Here is a 6,375-nt window from a genome sequence, read left to right as displayed (position 1 = left end):
GAGGTTCATGTTGGACAGGCATCTAAGTGCTTGAATACTTTTTCAAAGTTTTTTGGAGCATTCCTAACCAATTCCATTGAGGAATTAGGCAGAAAATTCCACAAGAGCATATTTTCAATAAGGAAGCCCAGTGTTCCTTAAGGTCAGAAATATAAAAAAAATAAAAAACCTGTAAGAATAAAATAAAATAAATTGCAGAGCCATCTCAACATTACCAGAACTAGCTTAATTAGACATTCCTAAGGAAGCACTGGTGTGGGAAATATACTTTCTACATTCTGATTTTGGATGCTAATAAATTAACAGTATTAGGAAATGAACGACATTTTAGTAGATGTATAATAAGCAGGAGAATTTTTTCTCTTAAATCATTCTTTTCCAGTGAGGCTAATATTATAAAATATATAAAAGCATATATTGCTGATAACATTTTACAACTCTGTTGTAAAAATTATAAAGGCCCTCACCTGTGCTCACTCAGAAAAGAAAATTGTGGATAATGGGCTTTGTTGTTTTATTTAATAATTACAATAAAGAGTAAGACACTTATTTTTAATCAAAGATAAGGCATTTTGGGCCTAAAGAAAAGCAATAAAAATAAAAGGTATAAATCCTTGAGAAAACACCGTAAGAGATTAAATCATCTGCAAGAAGACAGCAATTCAGAAAACAGAATGGCTTTGATAGCCAAACACAGGCAGATGTTTTGGAAATATCAAGATGTGGTATACAGAAAATATATACCACGCTTTTGAACCAGCTGCTTTCATCAGGTGTTGAGCAGATTAAATTTTCCTCTGGCTGGGTTAACTTGTACAAAGCAAGAATTTCAAAGCTAGGAGGGACCATGTAACGATGGTTTGGCCTCCTATATAACCCAGTTTATATCATTTCATTAAGTAACTTCTGCAGGAAACCGGTAAATACTGGCAACATCATGTTCTTTAGAAAGACTTCCAGGCTTGATTTAAAACATAAAGAGTTAGAGAATCAATGAATCAATCAATTTCCAAATTTAAAAAATACCACTTTATTTGTTATACAAAGCTAGATATGGGCACAAATAAAGCATCCATACAGTATCATTAATGTAGGTCCGGGTTCTCTAGAAAATGAAACAGAGCTGAAATTTGATTCATGAAATGATATACAGCCATGTTATAACAAGAGGGTATGCTTCCACCCTACACTTCAGGTTAAAAATGCAGCTGGGCACTGCCCACATTTATTACTCCACTGAGTAGTGCCATTGGATTCAATGGAACTACATACCTAAGTTTGCGTGTTACTGCTCAGCGTAAGTTAGCATTGCAGAATCAGGCCTCTCACATGAAAACACAAAGCCTCGTGCCTGCTTTTTTGTGGGAAGAGAGGTAGATCGTACCAAATACAAGGGTTCAATCTACTTTTCACTTCTTCCTGAGAAATACAATGCAGGAGAGTACCACTTCTATCTCCAGGCTGCTGAGAAACCTCCTCCACCACATTTCCTGTTTGTAACTGAGCAAAGAAGAGACAAAAGACTTTTAAGACCAAGAGAGCTCTAGAGGCAAACTCAAGTTGCCAAGCTAATCAAAAGAGCATATTGGGGTGAGGCAGTTTAAACTCAATTTTATTTTCTGTTTGTGATACAGAAGCTCCTTCTCCAAACAACAATATATGAACAGGTATGTCTTTTTCTCCACTTTCGCTTGATTTATATAAGTCTTTTATATGGAGAGAATGCATTTCAATAGATTACAAATCCCTCAAGCAGGTTGTTCAAAATCTGAGAGTCTGAATATTCATCTTAGTAATTACAATGATGAGTCGTCATCATTGTAATCTAAATTAATCTTCAGCTAAGTGGGCAAAAGTACATTAAGATTTGTTAATGAGGAAGAAACACTGGCATCATTTTTGTGCTTAAAAGACTTCCTGCTTAGAGAGATGCTGATTTTACTGTGCACTTTTCTTTCCCTTCTGAGGCATGAAGTTTATATCTTAAAGAAGCAATTAGCTGCGGTCTAATTAATTGCAGTTTAAGGACCCCTTTCCAGGGAATCAATCTTGTATTAAAAGTTCACCCAGGTGGAAATTTTATTAATGTTAATTTAGCATTCGTCAGTCACTTAATGGATTTTTTTGGAAAGGGTCATTACTATAGAACATTATTTATCTCGCTGCTTAATTGGAGAGAAAAATTGCTAATTCAGCCTTTGTCTACAGACATGATGGGATATGAACTCTTTTACTCCTCCAACTCATTCTGCAAATATGGATCAGTTGGAAGTGACCAAAAGTCATTAATATACCTCCTTTGGATGATAAGGTGATGGTGGAGTTGGTATCTCTCATTCCAAATGGAGAGATATCTACATTCTGCTCCCCTCATCTTAGCTGAAAGGACTAAAGAAAGAATCATTCTTAGTGATGATTTCTCTAAATCAGGGACAGAATAGGACAACTTTCCAGTAGAAACTTCTTCTCTCCGTCCTTGAGCTGTTAGAAGGATTAACAAAAATATTGCTCTCCTTTCCCCAGGCTCCAGAGAGTAGTGCCTTTTGTGAGCACCAAATTTACTTCATAAATGAAGCCTGTGTCCATACCATTAGGGTACATCAATACCCATTAATGGGAGGATTTCAGACAGGAGATTTTTTAAAGAACCCTACAGTCCAGAGATGTGCCAACAGTACCTCAAAAGGGAAATCAGAAAAAGAGAAGTAGCAATTGCATTTATTGAAAAATATGTTTTAAAAGCCTTACATTGTATTATCATTATGATATAGTGCCATTAACGTGCGCAACAAAAAACAACACACTAAATAAAAGGCAGACTTTCATCCCTCAAGCAGAAAAATCAGAAAGTCATACAGAATATAATCCGGTTGGTCTAATTTACATTTTGAGATAAGGAAGGCATAAATTGCACTTAGATCCACCACTAAATGTGATCCTTTCTTCCAAAACTACATTGCCTTGAAAAAGAAATGGATGCCATAAATATAGAACAGACCCCAAAGCAAGGTGGATAAAAATATATAACAATGTGACTGATGTATTAAATATATCCCCTCCCCCCCACCCCTGAAATGTTCACAATTTGACACCAGAAATCCTGGGCTCAGCAAGCACTTTTATGGAAGTCTTTAGGCCGTAACAATTCAACCTTCATTGCTCTAAAGGCACTCCCATTGCTTTTATAATTGCAAACAAGCTAGTCCTTGAGAAGAAATATAAGAGACTTAAGTCCATTGTGTTTCTTTTGCTTGAAGATGATTCCATGAGACCTGGATAGAACCACAGGCTTGTAACATTCAAACCATGGTATATTATTCCTACAGATCTGTTTCAACTTGGGGCATTAGTTTTAAAAAGAAGCAATGTAATTTTTTAAATAATAAGACAAAAAGTTAAAACAAAGAAAAGGTTTCACTTTCAATGACAACTATTTGCATACAAATTGAGAAACCATCACCAAATGTGGCGATAAAGATCTTCAAAATCAGTCTCCTGCCTACACAAAAATCATCTATTTTTGCTGGGTATCACATGAGACAATATGGAAGAAAATTAAACTTGGAAAACAAATCCAACAATATTAAACCATGGGCCACTCTCTCATAGCAAGAGAGGAAGCATTCAGCATTTTCCTTCCATTTGTTTCAAGCTTTCCCACCCCCCCACCTATTTTTGACGTCTTTTGCACAGCAAGCGAGTTGTTACAGGTTACACCTGTTCTCTGTCACACAGAGACAGCTGCTCAGTTTTCTGTGGAGACGCATTGTTCTGCAGAGTGCTATTCAGGTTTTCCCCACTGCTGTCGTCAAAGTTATAGGTATTTAAATAACTCACTTTTAATAATAGTAAATAGCTGGAGTGGGGGGTTACTGGCAGTAAGCATGTGGATAGTGAAGGAACAGCTGGGGAAGAGAGGGGAATAGGTATGCATGAAGCAAGCGGTCTGAAAAAGTGAGATTTCTTTCATGTTTTCTATTTGGATAGCAAGATTAGCTTGAAATTTACATTAGAAAAAAAAGTGTGGGACACACAGAGAGGCAATATTCTGTGTTTGATCAAACCCCTGACTGGGACTTTATGGATATATCCAAGACTCACTTTCATTTATGGAATGTAAAAATGTTGATTGACAAGTGCAAGGTATTTGTAGACTGCTTATGTAGGATCAAGATTAAAAATGCAAGAGGATGATATGTTAATGGTTTGTGCATGTGCACGTTTCTCTCAGATAAATAAAATAAAACATTTACATTGGCATTTTGTAAAATAATTAAAAAAAAAATCTAAAACATGACCTGCTGAGGAAAACATTAAATAGTCTGCCTCAGACAGAAGCCTATTTATGATGTACAGAGAAATCCAGGAGGTTATGAAGTTTTTTTTTTTTGTATGTTGGAACATCGGCCATAGTGTCTCCTTTTTTTTTCCCCTTGGAGGATTTAGGAGAACTGTGAGGATCGTCATATTTTAAGTGCAAAGAAAATTAAACCTCACTAAATGAATGAAGCAGCAATTTTTTTACATCCTGACTTTAATTACATCAATTAAACAGTGGACAAATATTAATTGTAAAACTTGTTGTCATTTGTTGGGAATTGGTAATTGAACCAGTTTAAAAAACAGGATTGTAGAATTAATGCAGAGTAGGCTCGCTAGCAGGTATTAAACACAATAGTATGCCTGTAACCTCCAAATTATGATTTTGCTGGCCACTAAACACTGGAAACTGTAAAACAATGATTCTCAGCCATGGTACTGTGGCCCCTTGGGGTGCCTGAAGACCTTTTCAGGGGTACTATGGGATGCCATACAACGTAAGTACTTCTAGGACCCTGCTACACATTCAAATTAAAGCTGGATAGAAACCAGCTATAGAGTTGTTACATATTTTCAAGCACTAACTTTATAGCTGCTTGGCTCTTTTTATAGCTGAATAGTCATTTTTATTTTGTGATAATGACTTTGCACATGTGACTGGTCTAATTTATTGTACAATTAACCAGTTCATTTTATAATATATGTAACATGTAGCAGGGGCCTTAGATATGCAACCATAAGTCACAAGATAAACCCAGTGGCTACGTCCAGACAAGTGAGGCCGTGCAGTATGTGGTGCCGCAGACATGTCTGTGGCGCCACATACCACACATTCAGCCGTTCTCTGTGCTGCAAAGAAGCAGAGTGGGAGTTTTTTTTGACCCCTGGATATACGGGTATAAAAACAAAATGCATGCAAAAAAAGCAAAGCAGCACATGCATGTCGCTCAAAACTGGAACCTGGCCACTGGAGCCACGCTCTGATTGCTAATCAGGATCCAAGCAGTAGGATTGCCACTGCTGCAGCCCCAAGAGTCCCTCAGGACCTCAGGTAAGGCTGCTGGACCAGCCTTCCCTACCCCACCCGGGGTAAACTGCCACATGCCAGAGGATGCGTGGTACAGGTGCTCCCTGGTAACAACTAGCGGCGGCACAAGGTGTGCTGCTCCTAGCTGTCTTTGGGGAACCAAACATCTACGCTCGTGTGGACATGGCCAGTGATTTCAAATAAGAATCCGCAGTGTTAAAAAAAATATTCTGATTTGTTGTAGTCTCCCTGAGTTTTTGCAACAGAAAAATTGCTGTATTATTTTTCCGTAGTCACAAAATGAGTGAAAACTAAGGGGTGGCATTTTCTAAGGGGTGCCTTGAGCCTAATGAGGGGTGCCTTGAGTCTAAAAAGGTTGAGAACCACTACTGTAAGGGAAGAGAGGAAGAGGACAAGTCAGGCTGGTTAGGCCCTGCATAAATACTCTAGCTCCTTAGCCTCTCCCTTAAGTCATTGTGAGACACAGAACACAGGGCCACATGGACCCAGGGCCCGATTAATGCATAGGCAAACTAGGCACATGCCTAGGGCCCGAAGTGAAGAAGGGGCCTAGTTGTGCTTATTTTACATATTATAATTATTGAGTAAAAGTAAGTAATACAAAGATACAGTATTAAGTAAAGGCCCACAAGTTTGTTTGCCTAGGGCCCACTAAAGGGTTAATCCAGCCCTGCATGGACCTGTGATCTGACCCAACACAGATTTAAGTTCTTAATAAACTATTTTCATTCCCTCTTCCCAACGTCTTAAAAAAAGAAACAAAAAGTTGGGAGGATTGCTTAATATTAAAGAATCCAAAGTCCATGGCTCTTCAGTTAAAGTCTTATGCCTCTGAGATCTGCTTCCTGTGTTATTAAGAAAGAAGAGAAAAAGAATTCCCAAATTTCTGAAATAGACTAATTGGATTTTTTTTTGTTTTTGCTGCCAGTTCTTTACTGCAGGAAAAGATACATGCTCCAATGATTTTTTTTAATATATATATATATATATACACACACACACACACA

General features: G+C 37.6%; 1 protein-coding gene across 1 annotated transcript in view; it reads left to right on the top strand.

Annotated features, from left to right (window-relative positions):
• The first annotated feature begins 1,394 nt into the window (after window positions 1–1,394).
• LOC109302493 (T-cell receptor-associated transmembrane adapter 1) overlaps window positions 1,395–6,375 on the top strand; it is a 20,126-nt gene continuing 15,145 nt past the window's right edge. The window contains exon 1 of the mRNA XM_019524041.1: window positions 1,395–1,667. The gene's annotated coding sequence lies outside the window, so the exon portion shown is untranslated. The remainder of the gene's footprint in view (window positions 1,668–6,375) is intronic.

Source organism: Gavialis gangeticus, unplaced genomic scaffold (genome assembly GCF_001723915.1).
Source record: "Gavialis gangeticus isolate Ggan-Ray unplaced genomic scaffold, GavGan_comp1, whole genome shotgun sequence".
In the NCBI taxonomy this organism is placed as follows: Eukaryota; Metazoa; Chordata; order Crocodylia; family Gavialidae; genus Gavialis; species Gavialis gangeticus.
The sequence above is the reverse complement of the archived record's forward strand: the minus strand, read 5'-3'. Positions and strand labels throughout refer to the sequence as shown.